The sequence below is a fragment of the Simochromis diagramma genome, unplaced genomic scaffold (assembly GCF_900408965.1).
Source record: "Simochromis diagramma unplaced genomic scaffold, fSimDia1.1 OVJJ01000816.1, whole genome shotgun sequence".
In the NCBI taxonomy this organism is placed as follows: Eukaryota; Metazoa; Chordata; class Actinopteri; order Cichliformes; family Cichlidae; genus Simochromis; species Simochromis diagramma.
Genome location: NW_024386908.1, coordinates 4877057 through 4892237, shown reverse-complemented (window position 1 = coordinate 4892237; position 15181 = coordinate 4877057). Strand labels below are relative to the sequence as shown.

The 15181-nt window shown below is 40.7% G+C and overlaps 1 protein-coding gene across 5 annotated transcripts in view; it reads right to left on the bottom strand.

Annotated features, from left to right (window-relative positions):
• The window catches only part of LOC120735614 (peroxisome proliferator-activated receptor alpha-like), a 46751-nt gene that overhangs the window by 6603 nt on the left and 24967 nt on the right, over positions 1-15181 (bottom strand). For all 5 annotated transcript variants that reach the window (XM_040035069.1, XM_040035075.1, XM_040035071.1 and 2 more), the window contains 3 exons: positions 14726-14835; positions 10818-10869; positions 3592-8485 (listed from right to left, as the gene is read on the bottom strand). The gene's annotated coding sequence lies outside the window, so the exon portion shown is untranslated. The remainder of the gene's footprint in view (positions 1-3591; positions 8486-10817; positions 10870-14725; positions 14836-15181) is intronic.

Genomic DNA, 15181 nt, shown 5'->3' with positions numbered 1-15181 from the left:
AACTCCTTTTAAACATCAAACTGATCGTATTGAACATCTCCATCATGTTTATTTTGAAACTTGATGTGATGAGCGAAGGTTGGATGGAACTAGGAAATTAAGAGCCACTGCACATTTATAAGGTATAAGCTATATGATAAAGTTTACCGTACTTTGCAAGAGTCTATCAGGACTATAATGTACAAAATTAATATCATATTGTATTAAATAAGACATGCAACTAGTGACTGAGAACATAAGCAGATCAGGAAAGTGTTTATTAAGGTCACAGAACAAGTGAGCAGTATGGTAGTTTTCTCATTAACTTCTATGCAACTTGACATCTTTGTGCAGCTAGAAGTCCCCATCCCCTTTCTGGCCATCAGATTTTATGCATTGGCTTAACTTTTCATACAGTTATGCAATTTGCTAGATAAGCGATGGATGACTGGTTGGTTGATGGACAGATGGACAAGTTCAGGCAGTGTGTTTTCACATGAAGACTACTAAAGCGCTGATATATGAAGCATTTCTCATCTCATCTTACAATACACAAACAGCGGTGAGTGCATCCCGAGGTTTATCCACTGGACACCCTCTCAGGGACTCAACAGTGGGTCACACGTTTACCACATTCTTACAAAACATCATAATATGACTCCACAGGAGGCACCGAGCAAGCAGCAAATATTAAAACAGAAAATGAAATGCATGTTTATTGTCAAACATGTGAGACGACCGTCTGAAAAATGCAAATGAAGCACTGTCTTTCACTCCACCGGGGTCCTAATGCCATAAGAAAAAGTCTATTAAGTTAGTATTGTGAGGACTATGTTCGTAAGTGAACCGTGCCTTGTGAGCAACAGCAGCACATTATCCTAAATGACTTATTTTCACACGTTTAATCCCGATCTGTTCAGCCAAAGTACTCACACATACAGTTGAATTCAAAGCCTTTCACTCTGATATATGAACCTGCACGGAGCATATAGTGTCTATTATATACACTGTTTACACTATGTGAATAGCTTTTAGGTCTACGGCACACAATTTAAAGTCACTTTTGTCTCTTGAGGATTAAAATCAAGACAGAAGTAAACAGTCGACCTGTCTCTTCTTCTGCACGTCTGCTTTCAAGAGTGGATCTCGCTGCGTGTTGTGTGGGTGGGTGTTTGCTGGAGCTCCCAGCTGCTCACAGCGGGGTAAAGGACATCTGTTTGAACCATCACGCAACACAACAGCACCATGGCCAATGTTCGTGTTCTGTAAGGTGGTCTCTCCAACTTCCAGTAATTTATAACAGCAGATGTTACTGCAGACTTTCTTGATAAGCAGATTAGAACCATCCAAAGCATTTTTTGGATGCGAAACCTAATAAGGAGGTGACCACAGACGCACAGTTTGTAGGATAAAGGCAGAAAAACAAGTCTTCCCCGCAGACAGGCGTTTCAGATTGATGGTCTGCTTTCCTAACCCTCTTAAAATGCAACTCATTCATTTTTTACAGTATTGTGTTACCATTTTACCTGTGTTTTAATTACATCAAATCTGCCGAAATTGCGATGCACAATCTCAGCTTGCACAGCTGCACACATCTGTAAGACATGCATGAAAAAAACCCAAGTGTGACTGTACAACTTTCGCTGTCTAAGCTACTTAAAGCATGCACTATGACAAAAAAAGGGGTTGAAAAAAGTTGATAAAATCCTGTCTGTGTTAGGAAACATGCCCTCTGTGAACTCCTGAGCACCATCAGCAAGGATTATATTGATCCGAGCATGCGTCTGTATGTTTATCTAGTCTTTGTGTTGCAGCATTTAGGGGACAGGTCGTGACAGGACTCTGACACCATGCAGGTAAATAAGTACGGGTGTGCAAACAGATGTGTGCCGGCACCTGCAGCACGCCATCAACTGCACCATACAGACTGTATTATACCTGTGCCTAAAGACTTTTCTAACAAAACACAGCAAACTTTTTGGGCAGTCATTGACAAACTTGCTGACCAACTGGTTTGTTAAACTGCTTTGATGCAGAGCGTGCGCCCGCTGATAAATTTGTTGCCCCTGGGTGCTCAAAGAGATTTCTTCATCAAAGGGTAGATTGAGTAACTCCTGTACATTCTGCAACAATACACAGCAGATAAACCACAGATCAACGAGTTAAAGTCCAGCCATGATACTCATTTCCACATATTGTTATTTTTCTTGGAGTCTAGAGTCCAACACACACACACACACACACGTATAAAATTCACAGTTTGAAATAGTAGTTAATAATATTACACTAGGTGTTCATGCAAGCCCTCAGTTCACCCAGTGATTGGTTTTGCTCCTCTCCTTTTCTAATCACCCCCACGCTTTTTTTTGATTGGCTGCCCCTCACAAACAGGAGGTTATGTGCTAACACTGACATCAGACTGAATTTAAAAAAAAAATGAAGCTACCCTTCCATGCCACCTCCATATCCACCGCTGTAACAGTGGATAAGAGATAAATTAAAAAGGCATACTACACGCTGCTTAATGAATTGTTAAATCGAAGGGATGTTGCAGAGGGTATGGCGATTTGTTGGTGAACTCTTGGAGTTTGGAGAAAGGTGAAACTTTAAGGCTGTAGTTTCTAAAATGTGAGAGCTTCCTGGAGCTTTTCTTGGGTTTACATTAAATACAGCTTATTAAAAATTTGGAACTTTATTATCATTTGTTATGGATTAGTTGGATGTCACAGTATTTTGATGGTCCCATCATGCCTGTAACTCTGGCCTGTCTCATTCATGTATTAAAGTCCTGACAAGGTGACAGCAAAGTTAATTGACTATATTTCCGTTTGAGTCCAGCCCATGCTTCCCCTCTACCTCAGAGGACATTGTGTTTTAACTCCCAGAGGAACTTTGATCCCAGACCTTAGGGCTCTATCTTTAGGTTAAAGGAGAAGAGGAAACAGGAGCTGCAGCCAGAGACGTCGGCTGGACTCAGGAGAGAGCACGTTAGACGTTACAAAGGAGCCAAAATCAAAACACAAAGCATCATATTTCTAGTCACCTGGAAAGTTGCACATCCTTTCTTAGCCTTTGTTAATTTAAAAAAAACAAAACAAAAAAAAAAAGCAACAGCTCACATTTGTCAGTGCTGAATCTGGATCAGCTGTTTGGACTTTTCGAAAACAAGGTCATCCACTGGCCACAGATTGAAAAAATAAATTTAAAAATCAGGCACAGAGTAAACGTAAAAGCCACATCAGTCTTGCATCATCAAAGTATCTCTTTGCATTGCTGCACAGAGTGTGACATAGAAGCATATCTGGGGCTGCAGGGGGAAGCGTGCATTCCAGTGTGCGTCTGCGGTTTAGTCACAACAGATGAAGACATGACTTAAAGGAAGTTTATCTAGAGCTCACTCGCAATACAGCTCACTAAAGACAAGTGTGTGTGTGTGTTTGTGTGTCTGTGTGTGTGTTTTAAGAGAAAAGAGATACAAAGTTAGCCACAGTGTCCACTTCACTTATACTTTCTGCGCGATTGAATAACAAAGTTTGTTGAATCAACAGGCAACTGCACAGAGAGCTTCTTACACAGTTACATAGCGTTATAGAAATAAATGTTGGTAAATACCTCAGCTCGGAGTCTGCTATCCGGAGCATTTCAAGCTCTCGCTGCTGGAATGGACGCCTGTGCTTTATCAGAGGAGGAGGAGGAGAGAGCTGCTTCGGGCCCGGGACGCTCACGGATGCGCCTGCTGATCGGCTCTGCTGCCTCCCTCCCTGCCGTCAAAAACGTCATCCTCAGCAGGAAATAACGTAGAGAGGGACCGCAACATGGCGCACACACCTCCTGACACACCTATGGTTTCAACCAATCGGAACACGAGAATTGTGTGCGGGGAGGGGAGGGGGGGTGTTCGGTAAGACACAATCCCTTCTTGGTGGCTCGGTACAGGATGAACCGGTGTGGAGGCGCATTGTCTCCTTTATCTGTACCCGGTGAAGGGCGACTGGATCTCTCTGCCTGGGCCTGTAAGATTAATGCCATCCGATCGCCTCCAAAACCACTTCCTGTAATTAAAATGTCAGCAGCGTCATACTATCGAGTAATAATTACGTGAATGCTCAATAAAACGACAGCTTTTCCAGTGATCTGCCCGCTGGCAGTCAGTCTGGTGATAATCTCGCTGTAAGCAGTGTGTGCTTTTCAAATATCCTGCAAGTATCAAATGGATATTTTTGTGACACTATTATGACGTATTTTACTGCAGTTAACAGTGGTCACTTTTCATCTTTAAGGACCTTACAAAATACTCAAGATGGTTGTAATTTAGTCAGTAAATATTTATATTTGCAGGCTAATTACTGTATCAGTGAGTGTGTCAAACATGAGGTTCAGGGGCCAAACTCGGCCCGCCAAAAACTCCAACCTGGCCCACTGGACAGCAGTGAAAAATGTGAAGGGACTTCTAACAGTATTTTTCTAGGTTTTCTATTTTTAATGAACAAATATCAGAATGAATTAAATGACAGAAACGTTCCTGTTTTGTTTATTATCCATAATAGGAAGATTTTTTTTATAGTGGATCCACTGCATATATATATATATATATTTTGAAGTATTATTATTATAATACAGTGTGTGCAACGAGCCATTTTCAACTGTAATTTTACCAGTCTGTTACTTACAGAGTCGTGCTGACAGATTTCTTCCATTTTCAGCGTCATTTCTTTATTGTGTAGAAAAACTGAGACGTACTGTTGAAATCTGTGGCATTTAGTTCATGTTTTAACTTCTTTACACTGGCATGGAGTTCCACTGGTCTGACCCACTTACCCCCTAAAGTGGGATATATGTGGCCTACAGTGTAAAATGATTTTTGACACCCATGACTTAACCTTACAAACCCTTTAAGGCCAAGTATATAATATTTGATACATGACTTTGTCAGACCTCTACGTTATCATTGTGACCCCCGTCACTGAAGCATATGTTAAAAAAGAAAACAAAATAAACTGCACAATACACAGTAATAAAAATGCTCGATGTAGCAAAACACATATATGCAAATTGATGACTCATTGCTTTTTTTTTGGTAATTTGTCTAAAGGTTCACCGCACCCACCACCAATTTAAAACAATCAAACTAGCTGAATGAACCTTTGCTTCTAATTCCAAACCTTCTCTTTCACAGCTTTTTGTTCATTAGTGTAAAACTTGCTCTATTGTAGCATTTGTGTGAAGCCACACATTTCAGGTGACAATCAGAGATATGTGTTGTGTCCAAGTATTGCTGGGAAATGACAAATAAGTCTGTCTCTTGGTGTTATGCTGCTCACAGTTAAGCAGTAAGAAAGTGAAGGTCATTTTAGTGTCAGCCTAATTTGCAGTTGCAATCCAAATAACAACTGTCTGAGTGTTTGAATGGCATTCTACCTACTAAGCCACACACTGGGATACAAATCATGGGCATCTTTCAGGTGTTTGCCTTTTATTTACACCTTAAAAAAATCCCCATCTTCTTTAAAACACATTTAATAGCATGAATAAGGTAGGCGTGTGTACTTGCTTTTAAAACGGTTGCTCCAAAAAGCCTCCCTTCACAATTTAGTGCTAATGGCACTTCATACTGTGGCTACCAGCTGGTGTTTTTTATTTGATGGTGTACACTTGGAAGATTTTTGATATTTAACTGTGACCCTATGGAACACATACTTGACCTGTGGCAAAATTAACTTTATTTCAACCATAAGCACGATGTTGTGTCAGTGCTGCTCTAAGGTTACTTTAGTTGGCAGAAAGCAGCCCTCCTTTCCTGCCTGGACCTCCTACATGTAGGTCAGCAGGACACCCTCATTCTGTACCAACTCCTTAGAAATTTATAGCCCGTCTTAAAGTACATCTAACAAATTAGTGTAGACTGCGATTGTCTCCAGCAAACCAACAACACCGCATTTAATATCTGGCGCCATCTACTGTGAAATGACGCATGACAATAGGATATTTTGGCTGTCATATTTTCCTGTGGACCTGCACAGTAAGTGTAGACGATAAAAACCCCTCATGGTGGCTCAGCGTGTTCTCCCACAAACAAATGGCAGGGTGATAATTTATGATTTTCTTTGGTTTTACCTCGGCACCTGGTCTCCCGTTCCATCTGGGATGGAAACACAAGCTCATTTTTTCTGAATACGAAATGGTTTTTAAGCAGCGAGCTACAGAATCAGCTTTGGTCAGGGATGTCGCTTGAAAACTCAAAGCAAAAGCTGCACTCCTACGTGTGGTTTCATAAAACAGCATGACTCTTGGCTGTTTGCTCTACCTTCAATTGTTTTCTGGAGTTTTACTTGCCTTTAATCTTGCACAGTATTAACATCTTAATTGGAAGAAATCCCATGCAATTGATTTTTGTTTTAAAGAACAAAAGAGAAATGATGCATGCTTTTTAGGAGACTTTTCTAGACAGATAAAAAGATACATGTTCCTGAGACACAGAGGCTTTGGGGATTAGAATTTCAGGGCATTATGAGCTCCTTAAAGGGATTAGAGACTAAAGCAGCATTTCGAAGAAAATATCCCATCTAGGGAGACTCTACTGTTGCACAGTTGTTATCAGCACAAAGATCAGACTTCAGCCATTATTTGCTCAGCAATTATTTCTTGTCCAGTCTTTATTTAATTACTGAGGGAAAAGTACAAGCAGTATTAAAACATGAATGCTAATAAAATTAAATAAATGCCTTTTTTATGCCATCTTCCCAGTGCGAGTTACAAATGTGTAAAGTGATTGTCTCTCTGAAATGCGTCGTGTGAGCGAGCGCCACTCACCCATACACGTGAACCCTTGAGATCGAATGCCAGTCTTTTGTGGGCCTTTGTAAAAGAGACTGTCCCATTTTTCAGAGGCAGGGAAAATGACAAAGATGCGCGCGCTCCTGTGATGTATTGCTGCCCTCCAGGGAAGGCAGTAGGTTGTATAGTTAGCTCCTGATGGGGTAAAATCACAACCCTGAAACCACACAACCTACTACCTCACCCTGTACGAACATCATAAAGCACCCAGGCGGGTAAGGAGAGGATTTGTGCGCGAGTCGCATCGCTGCATAAATGAAACTGAAAGCAACTTTGTTATTTATTATTGCAATGAGGATTGCCATGATAATGTCAGTTGAAATGTTACATGCTGCACATAAAAGGATGCACTTGCAGGAAAAGTTACATGAAAAAGCTGCAAAAGTAAAAGTGGTTAGATTTCACATTACTTCGCTAAATTTACAACACGCTGTGAGAACAAGCTTCACTGGTTACAACTTCAGACTAGCAGAACTTACCTTTTTTTAAAAATAATAAAAAACAACAACAAGAGGCATCAATAAGAAGAGAACAATTTCCCACAAAAATCTGCATATTATTTTAGGTTAAACAAACGAACGAGTCCAAATTCAAAAGTCATGCTTCTTATCCTCTTGTGGGTACGATGATGAAGATGATGTTATTACAGCCGCTTCAGGAAAGACAGTAAGTTGTATAGTCATCTGACAGCTTGGGAATGACCCTAAAACTATACAACCTACTACCTCACCCCAAAGGACAGTTTAACTCTCGGACGGCTCTCCAGTCGCACCCAGTCAACCTGTGGGAACAGAAACTCAACGACAAAAAAAACTAACTACAGATAAGCTGTAATGGGTGGAGTTAAGTGTGTAAAATTCAACCACAATTCAATGTAATAAAACAACAGCATCACAAATGTGCCGATGAAAACCATGGCATCCAATTAAAGGCAGAAAAAACAGGTGGATCTTCATAAAGTTGATTTTGTCATCGTTCCAAAGGTCAAGGCTGAACTTCTGTGTGCTTGTACTGTTAGTGTATTGTACTGTGTGTAATGTAGGCAGCTATATTCAATGTCATGTGAAAACGGTAACGTAATTAAATGTTTGTAATTTTAAACAAAGCCAGTTCTGTAGTCTTAGCAAAACATCATCATGAAGCAGCACTTAAACTTACTTAATTCACAGATAAAACACTGCATGTCCAAAAAAGTGCTTGTTTTAAATTTAAAGAAATTAAACATATATTTATTTCTGTTTTGTTCAATCCGTTTTTGTTTTTTTTCTAAACTTGTTAAATCCCGACCCAGCTGCCAATCTATCAGAGGTTTAACACACGCAGACACACAACAACATCTCACAATCACATCCACACCCACAGACACATTTCTAATCACTATTTACCCAACCTAAGATGCACTGTGGGAGGAAAGTACCCAGAAAAACCCACACAGGCACATGGAGGACATCCATGCAGAAAGGCCCCAGCTGATCATGAGGTTCCTTATTATTATTTTTTTATACATTTAAAGGAGAGGCTTAATATGCGAAATGTGTGGTAATTAAAAAACAAAACAAAATACACTCAAAACACTTCCTCTGCATGTCACTTGAGCTTGGCAGGTCATCTTCCCTGAGCAGGTCTGTGCGGTCTGTCAACTCGCCTCCTCTCAGGTTTCCTCGTCTCGATGCTGACAAACGAGAGGAGAGAGTGAGCTGCGCTTCTCTGTTCAAAGGTCAGACTTTCACTTCTTGTCTAACACAGGAGCATCAGAAAACAACAGAGCACCTATATCAGCGTGCTCACACATGTCATACACGATGGATACAGAGAGCAGTACGTGGGCCTCCTTCAGTGCCGGTGTGCAAACACACGACTGCAGGTGCTTGCATGTCTGCATGTGAATGTGTAGAGAGTGCAAGTATCCTGTGGCTGTATTATTCATGACTATCCTGTTGCATCTCTCTGTATTGCTACCTGGCAGTTTATTAGAGGAACACACACACAGTCACACCATTAAAAGTGACTCCAAAACTCTGAAGTCGTGTGTTGTGCTTCATGGTAAACCCATCTGTGTGTGTGTCGCAGGAAACCTCGCTGCAAATGAGCAGATTTGTATGTCAGAGTGTGTGTTGGCCTGAAAGGTCGAGCAGACGAGGTTGTGGTTGTTTCAGGGAGTTTCCTGAGTGAGACAGGAGAGGCTGCGGCTCTGCTGCGGTTTCCCCCTCGAGTTGGGGAGCGACGGAGGGGAGGGGAGAGGCGTGAGGGCGCGAGGTGGGGGTCAAACTTATAAAAGTGAGTCACTGCCTTAACTCTTCACGCGCACGCACCAGTTTGTGGCTGTTTTATTGCAGGTCGTTTATCCCATAAATGCCACACAAATCTCTATATGAGCTACCTACTGTCCAACCCTGTGAGGTGTAAGCAGGCCTGACTGTGTGTGCAGCTCTGTTTCACTTGCACTGCTAATGTGTGTATGCAGGGTATCGGGTTTACACAGGAGAGGCCCTTTTACTTAAAGGGTCATTCCAGGTAAATAATGACAAATGCATTTTCCAGTTTACTTCTGCTGAACCAACGTTTTTATGCATGTGTCACTGAGATTTCTAACCGCAGTTAAATGTCTTTTGATTTTACTCAGAAATGTTACGTAAAAAAAATTATTAAATTATCCAGAGTGAAAAGGATGACTTTTTTTGGAATACATAGGACTGCTTTTATTAAAAGTTATTAAATACTATAAACAAGCAGAATTTCATTAATCTCTACTGGAAGTGGGTGGAGACAGAAAGCAAAGCACAAAACCGTTAACCCTAAAAACACATGGCCAGTCAAAAATCTTCATTTCTTTTGTAATTTTGGGTCAAAAAACCTTTTAACATTGCCCAAAAGCATTACATTAACACTTTTCTTTAGTTAATGCGTTTAATTAAAATATAATTGTTTGTTAAATGTGACTAAAACATTTTTGATAACACAACTGTTTTACAGTTTGTCAAAAAAAAAAAGAAAACTACTAAAGAGAGGCGCAAGTGAGATCCTCGATCGAGGCATGAACTTGCAAACAACTTTCCAAAAATACATTCATCCAACATTTTGAATACACAGTGCCATAAACTGTAAAACTGTCAGGACTGAGCTTCACAATTATTTGAGATTAACCAATTCACCCTTTGAAGTGAGTGGAGCCGGTGTGTCTGGAGGGTTACAATAATCAGCAAATATAAATCAAGAGTAATTGCTTTTTTCACCGCTTGCTGTTTTTTCATTTGTCGTTTTGATTTAACGGCATGCGGTCAGCCGTGCCGCCGGAAAGCCTGAAACTGACGTGAGATAAAAACTCGAGCCTGAACCGAACCCGTGAGTGTGTTTGTGCAGAAGAGCGCCGATCCGAAAATGTTCTAGACGTGTATGCGACTCAAAGTCGTCTTTTAATATCAGAGAAATCTTAAGTGTGAGGTGTCCTGTCGCTCTGCATGCAGTTGATCAAACCCACCAACAGGTGTCATGTCTCCCTAAGTATGCTGGGAGAGAGTGCGCAGACCCGAGGGCTCCTGTGACAATGAGGCCTTTGTGTAATTCCGGGGTGCCAGCCGGTGTGCCCTCGTGTACTGTTTCTCTCTAATCTTCATTTGACCTTTAGGCTGACGGCTCTTCTGTCCCATTTTTCCTGACTAATTTCCTTTGAGGAGATTATCTTTGAGCTGCAGCACAGACTTACCGTTTCAGATGACACGACAGACACAACGCACCGATACGAGTTTTGACAAAACGCATCACACGATGCTACGGCCGCTGGTGTGTGCTGGAGACGGTTGTGTTTGATAAACTAACAACAAACCGCAGTCGCTGAGCTGTGTGCTTATATCATGGAAAGCAGTCCCGAATGATTTTTGACTGTCCGGGCATGTACACACACAAAATAGGTGCTGCTATATACACCAAAAGTGCTACAAAAACATACACGGATTCAATAACAAGAATATAATTTTAAAGAAAATTAATAAAAATGTTAGACTAACCTTGATATCAATGTCTTGCACGGAAAAATAAAGTCACTCCCAAGTAATGACTCTGCAAATGAAAGCGAAAAACAGATAATTATAGTTACACATGTCTGTGCGTGCAGCATTGTTAAAATTTATTCACAAAACACACACATGTGCACACACACTCGGCAAGGTGTCCATGTATCGCTCAGGTCATAAACCTGCCAAGCAGTTACTTAAATGTATCATTAAGGCTGATGTAGCATATGTTAGAGTGATCATAGCTCAGAATACTGTAGCTGAATTTAGACGGGATAACTGCATTACCATTCACTGCCAGTGCAGCTTAGATTCATCTCTCAAAAAGGCACTAACTCCAGGAAATTACTACAGGAACTTAGATTACTGTAGGTCCAGAGAAAGACAAATTAGCCTTTAGCCTTTTTTTTGGGTTTGTTTTCGGCATTTCTTTTAGGCATTCGTACGTCTTCATTTTGGTCCAATATTACTTTTTATTAAACAAAATGTGGAATTTTTAAAAGTGCTTATATTAATATTCAAATATAAACGACAGTACCTGAACAATTAGAAACAAAAACAGAAAGCAGAAAATTAAATATTATAGCTAAAATATTTTTTTATGTTAACAATTAATTTTAAATCTACATTTTAAGCCTGAAATAAATAAATAATATGGACACCATCCTCTGTTTCACTCTCTCTCTCTCTCTATCACACACACACACACACACACACACACACACACACACACACACACACACACACACACAGTATTCTTAAAACATATTAGAGAAATAATAAACACCAACTGTAAAGTACATTTACAAAACTGTAAAGCAATTACATATTTAAATGTTTATATACATCAGTGAATTACAAATGTATTTCTCATAAGAAAACGAAAACACCAAAAAGAATTCTCAAGTCTTTTAAAAACTACACTAGAGTTATCCAACGATTAAAAAAAAACAAATACAACAAAATAATTATTTTTCACTTAATAAACTAAATTGTGTACTAATATAGTAAACACACACACACACACACACACACACACTCTTTCTCAAGGACTGTTTTGCTACACCTTCAGAAAATAAAAAGCTGGAATCTCCCATGAAAATCAAATTCATCTAAAACCTTCCCTGAAATAAAAACACTTCATGAACAACACATACTCTCACACACACATACACACAAACAGGGATTGAAACAAAAAGAAGTGTAACTGAAACTAAAAACAATCTGTGTGTTCTCACGTCTCATTTCTGCTTTGCTGCTATACAAATTAAGTCGTCTTCATACCAAACTGACTCCATCTATAAAACTGACACTTCCATCATATTATTTATTTATTTTTACACCACAAAGTAAGTAATTAAAGTATGTATACTTGTAGTTTTTAAAAATGGGTCATTATGCTATTTTACTATGTGTGTGCCTTTGTATTTTACTGAAATGCACCTGTGTGTATGTTTGAGGGAGACTGTGTGGCCAACTGTAGTGCATTGTGTGTGTGTGTGTGTGTGTGTGTGTGTGTGTGTGTGTGTGTGTGTGTGTGTGTGTGTGTGTGTGTGTGTGTGTGTGAATGCTCAGAGGAGGAGGCTGTGCCCTGCACTCCTTGGGAGAGGCGTGGGAACCCCATTCATCTTAGGAGCCAGGGTTCATTGTGGGGTACACAGCATCAAATGTGTCTGGTTGTTTGCCTGTGTGTGTGTGTGTGTGTGTGTGTGTGTGTGTGTGTGTGTGTGTGTGTGTGTGTGTGTGTGTGTGTGCGCACACGCACAAGATGTTGTGTGACGGTCTTTATATTCGCTTTCTGAATGTCGTTTACTTTTCTAATGTTTTGTAATGACAACATTTCGATTACAAGCTTTCGATGTTACATTCACATTTACAGTAAATATTTAAACAAAAAATATTTACTTGCTTATAGGAATCACGGCAGGAACAATTAATGGCTCTTCAAACATAGGAAAACAATGTGCGCTGCATTAAATCGCTCAAAAAACTACAATTTACTGCCAGATTTGCAAGGGAAAAAAGTAACGCTTATCAATTTCAAAAGCTGGCCAGGATTGCTTCCTTCATTTTCCCCAAATGAAATACTATTTACAGACTTGGCGATATCTTGTGGACATGTACTGTACAACGCACGATGTGCGATGAAATAAAAAGACCTAATAAATGAGGAGTTTTGCGTATACAAAAAGCGAAAGAAAATCGCTAGAAAAATATTTTGATATGTTTCCAAACGGTGATCGATAGTTTTCAAGGCGCTAAAAACATTCTGAAGCGGGCTTCTCTCTATTTAGACAGGACAGCGGATTCCAGTGCTTCCTCACACAAATATATTGGATTGTACTGTGTTTCTAGGAAATGTGTGTTCATTAGAGTTAAACAGATAATGTAGGAAGGTAAAAACAAACAAAAAGTCTGAGCAGAAATGAGAAGACAGCCATATCCTGTATCTGACTCCTGCAGTTTTCACTGCTACACCTAAAGAGTAAATGTGTCTAAATGCTGCTATATAACTCCTAATTTCACCTGACTGAGGGTCTGAAGAACAGGGATTGGATGCACTAAAGCGACGTCAGGATTTCCTGTCAGTGTGACAGTGATGGAGGAGTTTAAGCCAGGCTCAGTAGTGTGAGAGTGGCGGTTGAATAGGCCTGTCAAACGTAGGATGTAGGTGGGATGACTAGAGCTATCTGTGATGACTCACGCTGCCTCCACTCCTACCTTTTGGTCATGGTCGACTCTGATGTGCTGAGGTGTTCAACGTGGAGTGATATCGATTTAAAATAAAAAAATAAAATTTTAAAAAAGCAAGATTTTCAATTAGCGAGCTTTTCAAAAACTGATTTATGGATGATAATTAAAAGATGCCAAGTTGAATGGCACTGCTGAGGGGTGTGGCGCACTCAGTGTTTTAATTATGTGGAAAATTTAATATAATACGGACAAAATTAGAGCCGATATTCATCGTCATGGATGAAGTAGCAGTTGTAATCAGGTAATAATAATATAACCTTTTTAATTGCCTTTAAAAAGCAGAGCACTCTACAGTCAACATGTACCTCTCAAACCGTGTGCGTTTACAGTTTAATCAAACCATAGTCTGTAACCGAGCGAACGCGGGCAAGCTTTAAATCTTAAGACCTTAATGGAGTTTTTTTTAGGAAAAAGTTTTCGTTTTAATAAAGCATCATAAACGATGTGTCCAAAAAGGCCTGTTTGAGCCATATTAAAGCGACGTGGGGCCACGTGTCAGCACTGACCCATTTTCAAATATTTAACCTCTACTTCCAGGGAATAAACTAGGCACATATTCATTAAGATGAGGTTTTAATAGCAGAGCTCAATACGAGTGGCGTTTAATCATTTTCTGATAGACCTGAGAAGAGGGGGAGAGAGAGAGACAGACAGACAGACAGAGGGAGAGAGGTAGAGATAGAGAGAGCATTGTGGTGGGGCTCGGCCTTGTGTAGCAGGCCTTCCCTGGCCATCAGCCCAACATTACAGCACTATTCCTTCTCTGCTCCCTCCAAAAAAGCATTTCTCTCTGTGAAACACACGAAAGGCCAATCCGGAGTGCTAAAGTACAGGTAGGAATGCACTAGAGAAGAGATTTGCTCAGTTTCGTCGAAATTTCAAAGCCAATGCCACGTTTCTAACCAGTTTGACTATATTTAGTTAAGCCTGCTCTCACTGGATAGTCATGTAGCCCTGGAGGAAACAACACCCAGGCACAATGTTCATACACACAAACGTGGTGATCAGGTCACACGATGCGGCTCTCCACATTCGTTATGTCTTCATCTTTTGACAAAAGAAAACCACTGCATGTGTGCAAGCACCACACACCTAAGTATACACACACACACTTACCTCCACACCCACACACTCTCTCTCTGACTTACCCACTGAGACTTTGAAGTAACTGTCCCACACCACAGCAATGAGCTATCCTGGATGAAGCGGCTGTGCTGGACCCATCCGCGGCTGCACACAGTATGTCCACATATCCTCTCTGTAGAGAAGGGCAGAGAAGGAGCTTGGATTCAGTCACACAGCTTTGCACTCCCTGCAAGAAGTAGGCGGGCACGCCAACGACAGACCCATTCAGAGTCCCAGAAAGTACCAGCCTCCGTGTCTGCCTCAGCGCCTTTCCTACAATGTCTGTCCGCGCCTCTGCCCGGGATTTGCCCGCGATAATCTGCCCACTTCACCCCAAACCCATCTCTGAGCGTTGGGTAACCTCCCTAACCTGAGCTAACTGCTATCTAATATTTACAAACCAGCTCCTCTTGCTCTCCCCTGTCTGCCAGCTCCTTGTCTGAGACTGTCAGGGCCGCCACAATGGAGAGGCCATGTGG